The sequence below is a fragment of the Camelus dromedarius genome, chromosome X, assembly GCF_036321535.1.
Source record: "Camelus dromedarius isolate mCamDro1 chromosome X, mCamDro1.pat, whole genome shotgun sequence".
NCBI lineage: Eukaryota > Metazoa > Chordata > Mammalia > Artiodactyla > Camelidae > Camelus > Camelus dromedarius.
The window spans coordinates 70,531,924-70,551,619 of record NC_087472.1 but is presented as its reverse complement, the minus strand read 5'-3'; the positions used below and the strand labels follow the sequence as shown (position 1 = coordinate 70,551,619).

Sequence of the window (19,696 nt, the reverse complement as noted above, 5' to 3'; positions counted from 1 at the left end):
GCCAAGAAACAAGTATCACTCGGAGGGTTGGAGTACTCAGATTTATTACGCCGGCGGGCTCAGAGGGGCTTCTGCTCCGAAGCTCTGAGCACCTCCAAGACGTGCACATGAGGTTTTATAGGGTTAATTACAAGTATGGGCTATTAGCCAATAAGGCTCAAACAACAAAAAGCAAGGAATCAGTACACTGAAGCTTATCAATTCGGAACAGATCACGTTACTGACACTTGTTGAGCTTGGATTTACGAGTTAGCTTGTTAGCCCAGTAAACTGACACTAAACTTCAGATTTACCAGTTAGCCCAGCAGAACTCAGATCAGTAATCAGACACTTGTTACACTTAGATTTGTGACTTAGCTTGTTAGCCCAGCTGGGCTTTTCCTTCACAGGCAGAGACCCTCCGCTGGTCCCAGAGGGACTCGCTCCTCTGGCCACAACTGATGGGTTGGACAACAGATCCAGAGGGAGACAGAGCATCTTTCCTGGGAATTTGGAACTGACACACAGAAATCAAGTTCACTCATCTGGGGATTGGCGACGGAGAGGGGCGGTGGTTGGAATTCAAATGAAACCAGAGCATGAGAGAAAGTTAGAAGTTAAAGAGAGACGGACAGAGAGACTGAGCTTGTGAGAGCAAATAGTCAGAAAGAAGGAAAACAGTCAGGGGACAAAGGAATTCCAGCTCCTGACAGTCTAGTCTGTCCCAGCCCATCAACGACCCCGCAGGATGGTTAATATCATTCCAGTTTAGCAGATTAGGAAACAGGCTGAAAGAGGTGGGGGCTGGGTTTGGGTGCACAGTTAATATAAGTGCCACTGGACCCCTCACTTCCCATTGCCTGAAGGCACCATAATCCTCACTGGGACCCCGCAGTCCCCTGACAGCCCAGCACCCTGATCAAAGGGCCCCTGAGGAAGTGGTAACCCCTCTGAGTGTGGAGAGTTCCCTGCACCGACATGCCATGCATCAGCAGGCTCCCACTCACCCCAGGTTAACATCTCCCCAGCTGTGCAGTCTCCCGACCCGCTTCCCTCCCTGCCAGGCACCCCCGTCCTTACCACCGAGTGTACTGCAGGAATTCAGGCACAGGGATGCCCAAAGCAACACGAGCCCACTGGCTGTACAAACAGCAGACTCCCAGCCCCACCTGGGTTCCGAGGGGACAGTAGGCGTCCTCACATTTCATGTGTCTAAGACAATCTTCTTCTTCAGCTGGAGGTTATAGAGAAAAATAAAAGGTCCAAAACATAGTTCAGTGAGGAATTCCTCCAAGGACCTGACTCCAGAGTCTACAATCAGGTGTACCTACCCCCCAGACTTGGGGTGAAGGTCGATTATTTATCAGCATAACCCCCAGTGGCCCAGCTCCTTGGCTTGGCTGCCCAGAGGGGGCTGGGGGAATGGGTAAGGCCAGGGCACTCAGGAAGAGCACAGAGGACCTGACCTCTCCCCTCCGCACTTGTAAACCCTTCCCCAAATCTCAAGGCATCGGACAGAGAGCCTCCACCACAATAAGGAGATGCTCCCATCTCTTCACTCACTCCTGTCGGTTCACTTACGTGCTGAGCATCCAGTGGGTCCCAGGACATGACACACAGTATGGCCAATGGGACAGGCTTGGTCCTTCACCCTGGACCCTGTTCAATCTGATGGAAGAATGATTACTCATAAAGAGTTTCACAAAATTATACAGAGACCAAGGACAAACTGCAGAGTGAACCAAATTTAAAAATATATATGAAGGTCCCCCAGTCTCCCCACATAAGGTTAACAGCATAAAGCAAAAAGATCTTGCCTTTGATCACCAAGGAAGTTGTCACCCCCTGTCAGGTGGAAAAGAGAGTTATTCTTTGAGCAGGACACAGAAGTGCTCCATCAGATTGGACCAGGGCCTCTACATTCATTCAGCAAATGTGCATAAGCTCCCACTACGTACGGGAATCTCCTAACTAGACCTGTTCCCAAGGCTCTCGGGCTTTATCAGTCAACAAAATAGACATGACTCCCAATCACTGGGGGCTCAGAGTTTTAGAAGAGGAAACAGGCTGCATGTTAGGGGTAGCAAGAGCTTGGAAAAATTAAAAAAAAAAGAGTGATATGAGCAAACTCGGGTGATGGCAGTGGGGTGGGAGGCAGGCAGGATGGAATAAGGCAATCCTGGCAGATCTCACGGAGTAATGAGCTTGAAGCAGAGTAAATCCGGAGGAAGAAGGAAAACCTGGAGCCAGAGGCCCCCAGAGTGAGGGGGAGAGTGTGGGTGGAGAGGCAGAGCACACCGGGTCCTGAGGCCTTTGTAACGACTTTGGCTCCTAATGAAATGGTGACTCATTTAGTGAGTTTTGAGGGGAGGCGTGATGTAGTCCAACTTATGCTTTTGTGTTTGTGTTTTTTTGGGGGGAGGTAATTTATTTATTTTAATGAAGATGTTGGGGAGTGAACCCAGGATCTCATGCATGCTAAGCATGCGCCCTACCACTGAGATACACCCACCCCCTCAATATATGCTTTTATAGGCTCCCTCTGACTCTGTGTGGATGAGCGAATGTAGGAAAGCAAAGATGGAAACAGGAGGCTATTGGTGTCCAGGAAGGGCTGAAGGTGGCTCTTAGGAGGGTGGGGAGCAGGGAGCAGGTGGTTAATGAAGACAGAGTATCCAGAATTTTCTAACAAGCTGGATTTGCTGTCTGTGTGTGTAAGAGAAAGAGAGAGAAAGGACACGGTTCCAACATCTGGACCTGGAAAATGGAAGAGATGTCCTCTCCATCCACTGGGTATGGGACAAAGTGGGGCTGAGCAGGTGGAAAGGGGCTGGAATCAGCTCAGTTCTTCAATGTCATGGTTAAGGGGTGTATTACATATTGCCACAGAAATGCCTAATAGGTAGAGGAGTCTGTTTTCTTATTCTTTTTAACACTTAATGAATATAATTTAAATGTATTAATTGTATTATGTGAATGATTTGGGAATTTTATTTCATGCCAAGGTATATGTTATATATAGCCAAATGGAAAATATATCAGAAAAGGGGAGAAATGAGGGCCTTCACATAAACTGACTGTTAATAATGTAGGTAACATTTCAATAAAATTAGTCTTCAGTGCAAAAACCTCATCTCGATGTTACATAAAAATAAATGAAAAAGGACTATGTTGATGTATCATTATTTCATGTTATGTAATAGCCCCAAACAAACACACTGTTTAACTATGAGGCTTGTAGAAGTACTATTCGCTTTATTCACATAAATACAGAAATGCAGAAATACTCTAAGGTAGAATAAGCATCTTAGTGGAAATAATACTGACTTGAGCATTTTACATGATATATATGTACTGATTCAAAATTTCGAAAAGTAATTACATAGTAGAACATATGTATGAATGTGAAAGCAAGATGAATGGAAGAAAAAGAATGTGAGTCTCAGGGATAAAGGTCCAGATGGAAAGGTCAAATCAGGGAGTTTTGGAGAAATCGAGAAATTTATGGCATGCCAATTTTCAAGGCTGGGTTGCTTCCACCAAAGGAATAGCAGAGAGAGAGAGGAGAGGCCCAGGAACCAACCCTGGGGCACACCCACAGTATATGTTTGGAAAAAAGAGGAGACATTGGCAAAGGACCAGCCAGTAGACCAAAAGCAGAAAGCATACAGAGCGATGGGCTGGAGGTTGAAGCAGGAATACAGGGGAGGAGGGATGGAAGAGCTGGGTCAAATGCTGCTGAGGGGCCACGAATGATGAGGACTGAAAATTGACCACTATATTTCACAACGTGGGGTCACTGATGGCCTTGACAGGGCAGTTTCCATAGAGCGAGGGATCAGGGGAAAAGCCAGAGTGGGTGTAAAAGGGGATGGCTCAAGGGAAGATGCAGACAGTGAGTTTAAACAACTCCTTAAAAATTTGCTGCAAAGACACAGGTTGGCAATTGGTGGGGGTGAATTAGGGTCAAGGAGTGCTGTTTGTTTCTTTTAAGAGAATGGACGTTTATATACTGATAGGAGCCAACTAGCAGGAGAACAAATTATGTGAGGTAGTGAAAGAGAGGATGGTTTTGGGAGTGACAACCCAGAGAAGATGGGAGGGATGGGGTCCCAGGGACTTTTGGAGGATCTGGCTTTCGATGCCACTTGTAATAATAGGCGGGGCACCGAGAGTGAGGTCACAGACATCAGAAGGCGAGTGGATGTGCTGGGAGTTGCTTGTGAAATTTCTCTTCTGTTGGCTTGTTTGCTTGTTCAAAGTAGAAAAGTAACTTTACCAGCTGAGGAACGAGGAGGAAGAAAGAGTTACTGGAGCCATGAGCAGAAGATAAGAAAGAGCCTTCAGGGAGAATGGGACAGTGAAAAGAGCAGGGGGAGACGGGGGAGTGCGCTCCCAGAAAGTTACATTTTCTCTTTGACGCCCCCAAACGTGTGATGTGTGATTACCCTTCCTGCTGTCTACGAAATAAAAATTAAGTATGGTTCAGAGGAAATGCTATTTCATTCTAAGAGGCTGCCTGTTTCTCAGGAATGGTCATCTTAAACTGCAAACATTACAAGAAGTGTTGAAAAGATGAACCTGTGTACCTAAAATCCCCTATTTTCTATTAATCTGGTTACTATTTAGTTCCCCTATCAATAGCACATAACCAATACTGCCATGATGGAGGTACATCGATGCTTAAAAGGAAATGAGATCTGTATCCTTTTCCTAAATTCCATGGCTTCCTTAATATGCAGTTCCCCTTGGAATTTAGGAACGTCTGATATAAGAAGTGAGAAACAGTTTGAGAAAATCCCGGCTCAGAATTACACAGCACAACCGCATCTCAGAAATATATACAGCCGTAAAAAATTTTAGAAGCAAAACTCCGTAACTACTCTTAAAGACTTTTGCAAACCTGGGCCTGTCCAGATGTTTCCAAACTGGAAAGAAACTCCAATCACTTGCCTTTTACCGGGACCAGACGCTGGTTATCCTTTTCTGTAAAAGCGAGAGAGTAAATATTTTCAGTTTTGCAGATCATTTTGTTGTAACCATGCAGGTCTGCAATAAGAAAGCTAAGAGCACTGGGAGACAGGAAACAAATGGTCATGCCCACACCCTCCTTTCCACTCAAGGCAGCTTCTCTGTGGTGGGGAGCTTTACCACAATCACTTGCTTCTCTGATTCCATTGGTTTCTTTGTTTCCACCTTACTGCTCAAGCTCAGAACTTCAGGTGGGCCTGGTCCTTCATCATCCATGCAGAGAGAAGGCTGAGCGGGGGTGGGAACCCCACCTGATGGAGAAGAGAGATTGCTGGGAGGGACACTGCGGTGGCCACCATGACACAAGACAATCACACCTTCCGGGGTGAAAGGGAATGAAGACAAGGGAGGGACACAGCAGTGGGACCCCTAGGTCGCCTGCCAGGCTTGCGCTCCCTCCACGGCCACCCTGGGGGCCTGGGGGGTGTTGGGCTTCAGCTACGGTGATTAGGCTGAAGGGACTTAATATAAAGGACCCTCCACCTCCTCACTAGGTTCCAAACGCAGCCACTCTAAGTCCACCCTCTGAGTTTCTGGAACTCAGCTGGAAGAATACATGATCAGGCCAGACCCAGAGCCCAAGCCAAACACGACAGGGGTCACGTGGGGTTGTAACCCCATTCTCAGTGGTCGGGGACTTCTTGCAAATCTGCAGAAATCCCTGTTCTGCCTGATTCCTGGGAGGAACCCCAGATCTCCTCCTGCTCTGTCTGTTCTTCTCTTGAGGCTATTGTCCTGGGGGGATGCAGAGTCCTTGAACCTGGCCCTCCAAATGTACATAAGCAGCCTGTTCAATAAAACAAATTATGCACTTTTTCACATTTGCCAGTTTTTTGATTCCAGAAAGGCTGTGGGACTCATTCTCACAGTCTCTTGTGCCCCCACCACTTGGTGGCCCTCTGCTCATGGAAACACGATTTCCCACAACTGCACCCTGCCTCCCAGCTGGTCAGAGAGGAGTGTCCCACAAAGACATAGGTGTTTATGAGGATCTTGTCCCCCAGCAGAAAGACTACCCCTGGAGCAACAGACAGGGATCTGGCCTCCTGAGCCGCTCAGCTCTAATTCAAAGCCTAAAGTGGGGACCCCGAACATTGCTGAATGACTTTCTGAGTCATCTGGACTGGAGGGGCCTGATTTTTCTTTCCAGGAATGGAGGTAGCGTAGCCTCCATTTTCAGGGCTGACATTGATGATGGATCTAGTTCCCCCCACTGCACCGCAGGAAGGAGAGGCCCTTCTATCCCACAGCTTGGAAACCCAGCCCAGGGAAGTTCTGAAGCAGTGCATCGCTGCCAGGTCCAGCATCCCTGCAGAGTGGCCTCTGCCCTGAATGAACCCATTCCCTGGGACTTTCCTGCCCCGACACGACCACACCCCAGGCTGTGCCAGAGCTCTGGGGCTCTGCGTGTCCAGGGCACACAGGTGGGACCTGAGCCAGGTGTCCCCTGGGCCTCAAGGGGGAGAGGTCTGCCTCTGCATCAGGGGAAGGTGACCCCTCATGGCTGGCAGGACACTCTCAATATGGACCTCCAGGAGCCCTGGGAGCAGTTTCTCTGCAGTTGATAGGAGCCAACATCAGGAGGGCAGGCCCCTCTTTGTGCAGACCATCCCGCAGTGCTGGGCCCACGTGCTGACCACAGAATTCTACATGACCCCAGGATACCCCAGGCAACCTCACAACTTCATCACTTGGTGACCTGGGTACCACGGGCTCCTTGGCCATCCCATGAGGGTGGTCCTTGCAGGCATGGTCTCCAGGTGCTCCCGTTAAGAAATCCTCCTGGGTTTCTGTGGTCACAGAGCCCACACAAGAAAACTGTAGTCCTGCAGTGACCCCCACAGAAGTCAGCTTCCCTGTGCATGTCCAGGACAAATGACAGCAATTTATTGCCAGGAACCGTGATGAACAAGGGGGTGGGATTCCATACTAAGTTCAGGATCCTGGTAACTCACTCTGCACCCCAAAAAGCATCCATGAGAAATGTGTGTATTGGGATATCTGTGCCCCTAGAAGAGCTGTTCCTGAGGGCTCCTGGGACCCTCCAGCCCCTCTCAAGGTTCTCAGAGCCTGGGTCTAAATTTCTATCTCCCTCCTTTGGTGTATGGCCACCTGTGTCTCGTGGTCACGGGTCACTTTATTGCATGACTTGGCATGTTCTTAGTGCTCGTCCTCCACCCCTGCACTAGACTCCCAAGATGTTCCCACTGACCCTTGGCTCCCTGTGTGGGTCAGGGGGCCCTAAGTCTGCACCCTTCACTCTCCTCCTCTACCCCCACGCCTGGGGCCACCCCTAGGTGGACTGGGAGGTGTTTGTAAATGAGTCTTACACAAGGACATGACTGGACAAAGCAGGAGCCCACCCCCGGAAAGCACACCTGCTCCCTTCTCTGAAGAGGATCCCACAGCCCAACATTGCCTCCCAGCGGTCTACTCAGGACACAGTCCCCCAGTTCTGGGCAAGGCGTCTCCCTAGAATCCTTGCTTCCAGGAAGAGTCTCTCTGTCCTTCTTCAGAGTTTAGAGTTGTTCCCATGTCCCTGACCACCAAGGTGCCCAGAACAGACCCTTCAGTGTCCTAGAGAGACTAGGAAGATATGTGGCCACAGGTCTCACAGGACACACCTGCTGGGACCCCAGGCCAAAGGACCGTCCTTCTGCCTTCTCAGGTGTGGATCCCGTGGTACCTTTTTGCAGGAGGCCCAAATGGGGAGTGGGGCCCAAAGCAGTTCATGGGGCTCTCTGGGCAGGGAAGACTTGGGCCAGGCGGCCTTGCCTGGTTTCCCTGTAGGGCCACTCTGAAAACCCCCGCTACTCTGGCTGTGGCTGGAGGCCCCCCAAGCCTCGGGGCGGGGCCCTTTCTCTCAGCCTCCACTGCCTCCAAAGCCACGCTGGCGCTGGCGAGGGGAAAGAGCTTTCTTGCCCTCTTGTGGCCAAGTTGCTACAGGTCGATGCTGCGGGGAGCTGGAGAGAGAGGTAGCACTTGCTCAGATGTGAGTGGTTAGGCAACTTGACACCCTGTCAACTAGCCGTAAACATTGGAAAGAGGAGTTTCCCGGGAAAGCTGGAAGTTACTTTCACTAATTTGTCTAAAGATTTTTTTTTTTTCCCCTTAAAGACTCATAAAACCTCTCCCAGGTCATTCCTGGTATGGACCATTATCCAGGGATCAATCAGGAAATGCAGGAGGACAGGGGTGGGGGTGGGGGAGAGGGGAGGGGAGGTCAGAGCCCACGGAGGGGAGATGCCCCCCCCAGGAGCCACACACTGGGCAGTGGCTGTTGGAATCCAGCTCTCCTGTTCTCAGGCCCATTTCATCTGTGGGGTGTTTCCAAAAGAAACAATGGTGGAAGGGCCATGGAGGACACCTAGACCTCCCGGAATAGACAGGGGGAGCAGAGTCACCATGCTGGCCCTGGGCTTGGAGACAGACCTGCAGTGGAGACCACAGGTCTTCTGAGAAGCCAGTTTCAAAATAAAGGCAGTATGCGCTGAAATACCCAGTTCGAGCGAGTGCTTCATCATAGACATGTAATTTACATAGTTCTTCTCACCAGGGAACTCTGTGTTCCCAACACGCTACATGAATGACGGCTTCAACACACATTCATTTCTGAGATGTGAACAAGTGTAGAGCCGCTCTTTCATCCAGCATAATGGGCATGGTTACACCTAGGAACGCTTACCAAGATTTCTCAGCAAGAGCCAATTTTGAAATAAAGGCAGTTTGCGCAGGAAAAGCCTGTTGGAGTGAGGGCTTCCCCATACACATGTAAGTTATATAGTTCCCCTCACCATGAAACGCTGTTCCCAACACGCTACATGCATGAAGGCTTTGACACACATTCAGTTCTAAGATGTTAGCATGTGGAGAGCCACTCTTTCATTCAGCATAAAAGGCATGGTTACACCCGGGAAGATTTACCCAGATTTGTCAGCTGGTTCCTTCACCCAGATTCAAAATAAAGGCAGTTTGTGCTGGGAAAGCCTGTTGGAGAGTGTTCAGAGCTGTTTCGGGCTCTGTTAAGGCTGGAGGGTGGAAACCCTAACCTCCAGAAAGAGGGGCCAGGCCCCCACCCGCCAGGTGGTGTTGCCTTTGTTGGGGAACAGTGATATTTGGGTTAGATATTTTGCGGCTCTCTCTAAAAACTGCTTTGACTTAAGTTTGCATCCTAGTCACCAGTTCCAGGGCAACAGAAAAAGCATACCCTACATCCCTTTGCACTCAAATCTTCCCAAAAGAGCAAATATTTGCCCATGAAAATACCAGCTGCTCTTCTAAGGCCCCCTAAATACCCAGCAGTGTGGGTGGTGCACTCTTGATCAGGGACAGGAGGAGAGGGACCAGAGGTCCTCCGACAGGCTTGGCCCGGTGTGGCAGCTGCGCTGTGGGTGCGTGGTGGGGAGGGCCACGCAGGGAATCCTGTTTGAGGGGCCTCTGTGCACGCCTGCATTATGGTCTGAGGTTTCATACAAAGGCTCCAGGCGTCCTAACTGGTCAGATACAGCCCCCACCCTCGGGGTGGAACCACCAGGATTTCAGTACTGGTAACAGGGACAGTGCCCGGTGTGGGGAGAGGTCATGGGACACTCTGGGGGCAGGGGCGGTGGTGCTGGGGAAGGCAGGGGATGCAGTGAAGGGTGGAGGGAGCAGGGTCCCTTGCTTGGGGGTGAGAGTTCTTGGGGAGACCACAGAGCATGGTACACACCATCCCCACCCCATACCCCAAATTCCTAGCCCCGCCAACACAGGGGCTGCTCTGCAACCTCTCACCGTGGCTCTCCTGTAAGGCCGCACCCAACCGGGCATCTGGCACCCCTGCCCTACCTCCCATCTTGGGACAGATCTCATCTTCTTGGAAACTGCCCAGCAGCGCGAATTCAAGGCCGGCAGCGGGCCTGGCGGAACTGCACTTCAGGTGCCCTACCTGGCCAGGGGTGCGTGCCTGGGCTTAGTCCTCTATCTTGCCCACCGGCAGCCTGGGTCCACGTCCGGTGCAAGCGGAGGCCGCGGAGCCCAGGCTGAGCCCCGCACACGGACAGGTGAGGGGGCCTCCGCCCCGCTGCCCCGCTGCCCCGCTGCCCCGCTGCCCCCCTGCCCCGCTGCCCCGCTGCCCCGCCCACTGGTGGCAGCACCGCCCCAGCCTCCGGCCGGCGCACCTGCAGGTGAGGACGTCCTCGCGACCCCGACCGCCGCGGCCCCGCCCAGCTGTCCCATAAGCCTCCCCCCAGCCCCCGTCCTGGCAGCGCCCTGGCTCCCATTGGCTCCGCAATTCTGCCCTCGCACGTATAGCCTCGGGAGGACACAGACGCAAGCGCTAGGGGAGGGCCCCGCGGCGTTGCCATGGCTACAGGCTCCGCGTTCCGCGCGGGCCGGCGTGCGCTTCTGGGACGGGCAGCGGGCTCCGGAAGTGTGCAGCTGCCCGGGACCATGGCGGTGCTTGCCGCTGGGGATGGCGGCTTGCTCGGCCGGGCGACTAGTTCTGTCCTGGCCAGTCGGCGGCCGACATCCTGTCTGGGGCGGCGTCCCACAGACGGTAAACGTACGACCGCGCCGTTGGCGGGGCCAGTGGACATGGACCGGGGTGGGATCCGGGTTGGTGTGGCGGCCGGGGAGGGGCTGTGGTGCCGGAGAGCGGGTTGGGGCGGTGGGGACAGGGCGGGGTCACAGCCTCGGACTTTCCTCCCCCTCGGGCACTGGGGCTGGGACCTCGAGTCCGGGTAGCCCTGCGTGGCCGCTGCCTCCCAGAACCCCCCGGGAAGGGCAGGCGGAGGACCCGTCTTTTATGAAGCAGGGCCTTACCTGGGTTTTGAAGAGCCCCAGAATCAGATGTTGGAATGGGGTGGTTTATCAGCCTTGTTTATCTGCAGGGAAATTTCAGTTCCATCCAGATGTTGGCTTCTTCGATAAACCTCAGGAATAAGACAAGGGTCAGTGCCGATTAGCAGTTATCTAGGGCTTGACTCAAAATAGACTGTGTGGGGTGTAGGGATGGTAGATGGGCCCTCCCTCTCAAGGTTGGCAGTCTTCTGGGATTAGAGGCCCCAGTTGAGGATTACATCCTCATCTGCAGTAATGGAGGTTGTGGGAAACATTAACACAGAGAAGGGAGGGGTGTGGCTGCAGTAAATCATTAAAGAAGCCAGGACCCTTGCCTGGCTCTTGTGTAGGAGAGTCTCGCCTAGGGTAGGGCAGCAGTTATCAAAGTGTGTCCGAGGACCCTGAGATGCAAGACTATTTTCGTAGAAACGCCGGTATGTCACCTGCCTTTTGCACACTCTTGCACTCCCGAGTTTCCTGTGGGGTTTTCCAGGGAAAACCTGGTCTGTGATATCACAAAACAGGGAATGTAGAGGCAGATAGAATTCAGCTCTCACCAGTCCAAAAGAGATTTGCAGAAATTAAAATCACTGCTCTTCTTCTCATTAATGAGTTTTGTTTAGAAAAATATACTTATTTTTTGCTTAAGAGTATTAATGGTAACATGTAGTAGGTTGTTATTATTTTTAAGTGAACTCATAAGCATTTTTTAAAGTTCTTATTTAACTTCTAACACAGGAACTATTGATAGATTTAACCCACATAAACAGCAGCCTTTTGGAGTCCTCAGTAATTAAGAGTGTACAGGGGTCTGTAGACCAAGAAGCTTGAGAGCCCCTTGAGAACGGGTGCTCAGGTACTAGTCAGGTGCTTAGTGTTGTTAGACAGATGCCAAGATGTCTTCTGCACGTGCTCCCGGACTCGAAGTAATTGGCCACGTGGAGATGGGTGGGTAGTGCCTCCACTATACAAACCAGAAGCTGCTGAACGTGTCTTGAGTCTAGGCCATGTGCTGTGCAGGGATTCCCGTTGTATCTGTTCTATCTAAGCCGGGATTCCTGTGCAGAGGCCTGGCCCTGAAGACCCGCTCTCCTTTGCTCCGTGCCAGGTACCTTCTGTGTGACGTCAACCCTCCAGAGGTCTTCAGCCTCCATAGGGGCGACTGTATCCACATCGCCTTCCTCCTGAAGACCCTGCTGAAAATGGAAGAGTCGGTGCTGGTGCTACCCCCTTGGGGCCGCCTCTACCATTGGCAGAGCCTGGACATCCACCAGGTCCGGATTCCCTGGTCTGACTTTTTGATCTCTCAAGTCTCAGCAGAAACATCCCTGACACTGAGTACGAACAGTTCATTGCAGGTGAGATGGTGATCGTTTAACTGGGGCCAGACGGTTGTTGTTCTGGTTCCGATGTGAACATTGGGCCGTCTTGCTTCGGGCTTGTCAGTCTGCTTAGGGGCCCTGCTCATGTTTCCCGCACTGCAGGTGAATTTGTTCTTTCCATAGTTTTTCTCAGGAAATAGATCTGAAGTGTATGAGCTCTGTGTTCCCTCCTCTCTGAAAACCCTGGCCTCCTGGTGAGATGGAGCGGTGACAAGGAGGCCACTGCCACAGAGGCATTGTCCCAGCAGGACTCGCTCCCTGGGCAGTAAGGGCCATTCTTACCTGAAGGAAAACACGATGTGTGTGTAGCATGGGCCACGTGCTGGAGAAGGTATGTAACCTCTCATTCAGTATAATTTGGTCCTGCTCAAGCTTCCCATTTTACTTTTTGTAAGAGGTAAGAGTTGAAGATTTTCTTTGAATAAAGGTATTTAGAGCTTATCTTTTTTTTCATTGAAATGTGTTTGATTTACAGTGTTTTGTTAGGTTCAGATATACAGCTGTTTTGTTAGTTTCAAGTATACAGCATAGTGATTCAGTTGTACATATACATAGTCTATTTTTTTCAGGTTCTTTTCCATTATAGGTTGCAAGATACTGAATATTTTCCCCTGTGTTCTACAGTGAATCCTTGTTTGTCTGTTTTACATATAGTAGTTTGTAATTGTTAATCCCAAACTCCTGTTTGTTTTCTAAGTCTGTGAGTCTGTTTTGTTTTGTAAATAAGTTCATTTGTATCATTTTTAAAAATTCCACATATAAGTGATGTCATATGATACTTGTCTTTCTCTGTCTGAGTTATTTCACTTTAGTGTGATAATCTCCAGGTCCATCCATGTTGCTGTAAATGGCATTATTTCCTTCTTTGTTATGACTGAGTAATATTCTTTTATATCTAAATACTACATCTTTATCCAGTCATCTGTCAGTGGGCGTTTAGGTTGCTTCTATGTCTTGGCCATTTTAAACAATGCTTCTGTGAACATTGGGGTGCAGGTATCTTTTGGAATTAAGGTTCCCTCTGGATATATGCCCAGGAGTGGGATTGCTGGATCAAATGATAAGTCTTTTTTCAGTCTTTTGAGGAATCTCCATACTGTTTTCCATAGTGGCTGCACCAAACTACATTCCTACCAAAAATGTAGAAGGGTTCCCTTTTCTCCACAGCCTCTCCAGCATTTATGGTTTGTGGATTTTTGAATGGTGCCATTCTAACTAGTGTGAGATGATAACTTATTGTAGTTTTGATTTGCATTTCTCTGATAATTAGCAATATTGAGCCTTTATATCATATGCCTATTGGCCATTTGTATATCTTCATTGGAGAATTGCTTGTTTAGTTGTTCTGCCCATTTTTGGATTGGGTTTTTTTTTTTTCTTATTAAGTTGTATGAACTATTTATATAGTGTAGAAGTTAAGCCATGTTCAGTCTCATCTTTTGCAAATATTTTCTCCCATTCCATAGGTTGTCTTTTTGTTTTGCTTATGGTTTCTATTGCTGTGAAAAAGCTGATAGGTTTAATTAGGTCCCATTTGTTTATTTTGGCTTTTATTTCTGTTGCTTGGGTGGATTGCCCTAGGAAAACATTGCTGAGATGTATGTCAAATAATGTTTTGCCTATGTTTTCTTCTGAGAGGTTTATAGCGTCTTGTCTAATGTTTAAGTCTTTAAGCCATTTTGAGTTTGTTTCTTTTTTGGTTTTTTTATTTTTTTGCGACTGTATTGTATGCTTTTGATTTGTGGTTACCTTATTTTTCAAGTATATCAACTCATTACTATATCTATTTCCTTTAGACTGATAATCACATAGTCTCCAACACATCCTAAAAATAATGAGAAAAAAAAGAGGAAAAAAAATCTATCTTTTCTTGCTACCGTCTCCCATTCCCACCTTTCTGTATTTTGATGTACTTTTTCTTTTTTATATCTTCATGTTAATTCTCTTGTAACTCGTTATTGCATTTCCAACTATGGTTTTCCCATTTCTATAGCATCCTGCTTCCTTTCTGTTTAGAGTAGAGCCTTTTAATGTCTCTGTTTGGTTCAATAATGCTGAATTATCTCCCCACCCCCCCTCCCCCCTGCGCCTCTGAATCCTCAGTCCAGGGAAGCCTAACCATCCTAGCCTTCATCAGTTCTGGGAAAGCAATCTTCAGAGTGGGAAAAAAATTGAAAAATAATATTCTGTGTGTTGCTTTCTACCCTTGCCCAGAGAGTGAGAATCACCTCTGAAGGTGGAGGAAGAAAGTTGGAAGTGCGGGGCACAAAGTCTTTTCTCCTTTTGCTACTGAAAAAATGATTGCTTTTGTAATTAGTGATGATGCCCTTTAAATTGGTGAGATCGAGATTCCACAGCTTCAGCGCCTGTGAATAACCAGCCGGGAGAAAGTTCTCCAGGGCCCCTGCAGTGGGAAAGGCAGCCCTCTGAGCACCTGTTGTTCTGTATTCTTCCTGCCTCCACACGGGTTCGCTAGACACCATGCAGGACGATGCAGTTACCCCAGGTGGAGGACGGGGAGACCCCTGCTGGGTGGCGAGCCACAGGAGCCCACACTTGAAGGACAAAGTGAAGATTAGTGGGGCGGGCATAGGAACAGAGGATGGTTGAGACCCAGGATGGTGTCCTGGAGTCCAGCAGACGAGGCTGGCGGGGCAGATAGGGCCCTGGGGCATGGGCAGTCCTTGAGGGATCTGAAGCAAAGATATGAACCAAGAGACTGGATTCGTGTGGGGGTACAGCTCCCCCTGGAGGCCACGGGGCAGCGCAGCAAGACCAGGAGGAGCGGGCACTTCCCCAAAGTTGGGTTGACAGGTCACAACCAACTCACTGGGAACCGAGAGGTACCGAGATATTGTTAACTTTTTGTCCCTCTTCCTGGAAAAGAAACTGCTTCCTGTTGAATAGCCTGTGTCATTAGTGAGAATTAAAGACATGAAGCAACATTTCCTCAAAAGTCACCCATTGTGTAGTTGTTAATAGGGGTCAAATGCAAACTTGAATAGATTAAATCAAACATTCATCATCGGATTTTAAAATCCTTTAAAATAAAAATACTTGCTGTCTTTGTACTTCATTTCAGGGTTCACTTGGTGATAATAATAGTAACCAAAGCAACAGCAAACCCTTACAGAACTCTGTCCTGCTGTTCCAGGAACTCTGTGTTCACGATAACCCAGTGAGGTGGCACTTTACAGGAAGGACACTCATTAATCACACAGCTAGTAAATGGCAGAGCTGGGACTTGAAACCAAGCTGACTGGCCCCAGAGCCCCCTCTCAGGCCCTTCACTGCAGCTCATCACTTGGGATGCCCGACACAGGCCAGCATTAAGGAGCAGCGTGACCTTGGCCAAGGCTGCTTCACCACTTGGTCTCTGTTTCCTCATCTGTAGAATGGGGGTGTGGGCAGTGAACTCTGTGAGCTCAGTGGTCACTTCCTCCAGCTCTGCTATTCTACTGCTTTGAGTTAATTTAGTAAGTATCCGAGCCTCTGCATGGCCCACCCATAGGCTGGCGCTTTGCTAGGCCCTGGGTTACGGAGAAAAGTAAGATCAGCCTGCTTCTCCAAGGAGCCTGTGTCCCTCCACGGCAAACAGCTGTGAGGCCCAGGCTCCCTCACTGTCGGTCGGGGGCTGGGCAGGAAAATCTGATAGAAGATGGAGACAGAGCCCCTCCGGGAACAGTGGTGGCCACACAGCTCTCAGGAGCGGGAGAGTCTGTCCTGGCTGCTGAGAGGGGAGTCCTCATGAGGCCAGTAGGACCCCCAACCTAAGCCCTCAGGACAAAGATCCAGCCATCCTCGCAGTGTCATCATAGAGCCAGTCCATCCTCATCAATGTGCCTCTGTGCTCCTTTGTCCTGGGGACTCTCTTCCCCCTACACCCCAGAGAATCTTCTCCCTCTCTTCTCTGAGTGTCCCCTCACTTCACCCGTGGTCCCTGCTTCCTGGGCAACCATCTCTGGAGTTGACACTTTGCCCCCTCACACCCCCCGTTTGATCAGGAGCTTGGGTTGGCCTCCTTGTGCTCACTTTCCCCCTTCAGATGATTGCTCCTCCTCTCTTGGGAGCACCTGGAAAACCCAGATCCATTCCTAGCAGTGCCTGCCACCCTGGACTCCCTGCTCATCTGCCTTAGTCAGGAGCACCTGGACCACCAGCTCTGTATTGCCTCACCTCCTACCATCGAGACGTCAAAGTTCATTCTCCCTCCACCACCCAGTGTGGTCATTGTAGGGTCTTCTTCTCCGTGAGCCTGAGCCAGCCAGCCCCCACTCACCCTACCCCGGGCTCATACGCAGGCGTGTCTCCACCCCAGGTCCAGCCTCTCTCCTTTAAGTGCCCACCACTAGCCATCCAGCTGCTTCTTCACCAACCTCCCTGGCCCTCCTTCACCCTCACTGGGGCATCAAGCGCTGACTCCTCTGCTTTCCTGCCTGTCCACGTTCCTCTAATTTCCACTTCCCCTCCTTCCAGCTCTGCATCCACAGTCAGCAATCTCTTTATGACAAACAAAACCCCCTTGACCCTTGATCTTTTCAGTTCCTCACCAGGCCGACTTCCATCTTGGTTCACCGAGCTCTATTTCTTCTGAGCCTGCAGGCAGCAGGCTCTCCCAGCACAGATTTCTAAGACTGCAAATCAATGCCCACCATGTTGCCACTGCCAGGCAATCCTCCAGGATTTCTCTAGTGAGCACATTTCCCCACTTATCACTCAGTGGTGTCAACATTCTCTGCTCTCTGCACACCTCTAACCTTCCCTCTGTCTCTTCCCTGACTCCCAGCAGATGGCCTTGCTTCCTGCTTCAGAGAGAATGACATGTTACTGGAAAGGAACTTGCTCACCTGCAGCAAATCTGCTCACCTCGCCTTTTATCTGTCCCTCTCCCACCTGGACTCTAGCTGTAATTGTTCTTAATTTAGTGAGTTTAGTTGACATATATATACACAGTTAAAAGCATAGCACACTATAGGCCACCTTCTAGGGCTTACTTTTTCAATTTAACATAGAGTGTATGATTCATCCATTTCGGTGCATGTACCTGCAGTTCATTTGTTTTAACTGGTCTTAAATGATGTGTGTGTGAAAGTAACACAAGGCAAGGGTAAGCGAGGATTCAGGATGCTGGGTACTTCCTGTGAGAAGAGGCCAAGGGCAGGATAGGACAAAGTATGTCACTGTCAATAGTCCTGTTCTGAGGCTGGGTGATAGGTTCACAACTGTTTCTTATAATATTAATTTTAATACATAAATACCTCTGACAGGCACCTAAGGTGAGAATGTGTCATGAACCAAGACATACAATGGGTAATATTACATCATTATTGTTATGTAATCTTGTTATAAAATATATTAATCATAATCCTACATTGTTATGTGTTATATATTATATAGATGCATGAATTATATATTATGTATATAAATACCTACGTATGTATTATATACTATCTGATAATAAATAAATAACATAATATGCTAGTGTATCTACTATTATGTATTATTTAATAAATAATAACATACTATATCCTGTTATATGACATGGCACATAATCTTTAATCAAATAAAAATATGTCAGTATATGTAATGGTAATTAATAAAATTAAATAAAAAAGCCCGCAGCTTTTAACGCCAACACCGCTCCAGCTGTCACTGTCTTTTCTCTTCCCATTCATGGCCGAGGTCCTCACAGTGCTATCCGTTCCCCCTTTCATCTCCTTATCCTGAAACTTCCTCTTCCTCCCATCCCATGCTGCCTTCTGCCCCGTGGTCCCTCTAGTCACCAGCGGCGTCTGGGGCGCTGATTTGTGGGCACGGTCTCAGGCCCCAGCTCACCTGCCTGTCCGCCGCCTCTGCCACCGCTGGTGGGGGTGTGGTGGGGGGCAGAGGGCACCTCTTGTCCTGGAAGAGAACACAGCACAGACTCAGTGACCAGCAGCAGGTGTGGCTGGGACCTGCAGGACTGAGGGGAGAGCCAGGCTGTCTGCATCCAGAGCTGGGGCACTTGGAGTGTGAAGAAGCCCAGTCTTCACTGCCCCTGAAGTGAGGAAAACACCCTCAGGTGAGTTAAAGTGCTTATGACCTAGGTCTGTTGGCTGGAAAAGACAAACGGGCCCCTAAGGGGAGGGTAGTTGATGTTCCAGGCCCCAATAAGGCCCTAAGGGCTGGCGGGGAAGCAGGCTGGCTGCTCCACTGAACCCAGTGCCCCCACGGGGGTGGGGCCTTCAGGAACAAGCAGAAAGCCCTCGGTCTCTGGGGGGAACGGGTCAGTGTGGTAGCATCCCTGCAGCGAGTCAAGTGACGTCAGGGCCTGCAGGATCCATTTTTATGGCCACATCGAGCCTCAGCAGAAGCCACAGCAGGAGTGGATTCCTGTCTCTCCAGCTGTCATCGTGTCTGAGTGCCAGGCTTCAGACCCGATCCCCTGGGGCGCCAAGACAGTTATAGACAGAGGCGGCTCGGGGAGGACTGAAGAGAGCGGTACTGGCCTTCCTGCAGACACGATTACACAAAGATCAAACAATCCATCGATGGGAAGAAAATAAGGACCATGGTCACATCTGGACCCCAAGCTTAGACGAGGTGCATGGGTGACATTTATCAACAATCCAGCGAAGTTCTGGCCAGAGCTAGAGGCCAGGGCAGCAAGACGGGAGTAGCACTAAGGAGCATCGTGGTGCAGAGGCCGGACTGGGGATCTGCAGGCTGCTTCCAGGAGGAGACTCAGTGTTTGGGAGGTGGCTAACATGCCTCCTTCGTGTCACCAACAAGAGATGCCACCTGTGGAAAATCAGCTATAATCCTGAGCCGGATCAGCCCTGGGTGATGTGATAAAGGCTCCTACAAGAGGGGGCGCCAGAAGGATAGTGAACCAACCAACAGGCTGATGAGTTTCTGGCCTGTGTTTATCATGCTTTCTTAGCCAAGAATGAGGAGAGAGTTGAATGGCTCACCATGAAGATTTTAACAACTTAAGAGGGTTCCGTGTCTCACCCGAAGGAATTCAGGAGGTGTTTAGACCCAGGGGAGACTAACGGCCTCTTGGTTCCTCATCAACCTGGCAAACCCACCAGCCCTCTATGGCCAGACCTTGGCAAGTGCCTTCCCTTGTTCTAACAAAACCCTTTCCACCACGCCTGTGGTAAGCTTTTATTTTTTTTAATTAATGGGAATGAAGATACCTTACAGCCTCCTCAGACCTTTCCTTAGGGCTTCTGCCCTTAGACCTCAGTAAGGGGGCCCACTGCCCTGGGTCCTGCACTACAGAGGGTCCCTCTGGCCCTGACACTTCCTCTGGCCACGCCCTCCATGGGGTGGAGTCAGCAGGGCCAAGGATACATGGTCATTGGCTCCATCCCGTGCTCTAGAAAGCCAGGACCCCAAATGCCCTGCCTCAGCAGCCCCTGACCCATTTCTAGTGCCTGCACCGGCTCTCCCCAGAGTTCAGATTCCTAGGACTCACAGAGAGGCCAAAGGGCAGCTGT

The 19,696-nt window shown here is 49.9% G+C and overlaps 1 long non-coding RNA gene across 1 annotated transcript; it reads right to left on the bottom strand.

The window, feature by feature from the left end:
* Positions 1-27: 27 nt before the first annotated feature.
* LOC135320144 (uncharacterized) lies at positions 28-9,984 on the bottom strand. Its single transcript, XR_010379379.1, has 5 exons — positions 9,938-9,984; positions 5,131-5,261; positions 4,883-4,965; positions 1,561-1,647; positions 28-1,213 (listed from the first exon to the last, which is right to left on the bottom strand). It is a non-coding gene; the product is annotated as an uncharacterized LOC135320144 (long non-coding RNA).
* Positions 9,985-19,696: the final 9,712 nt, after the last annotated feature.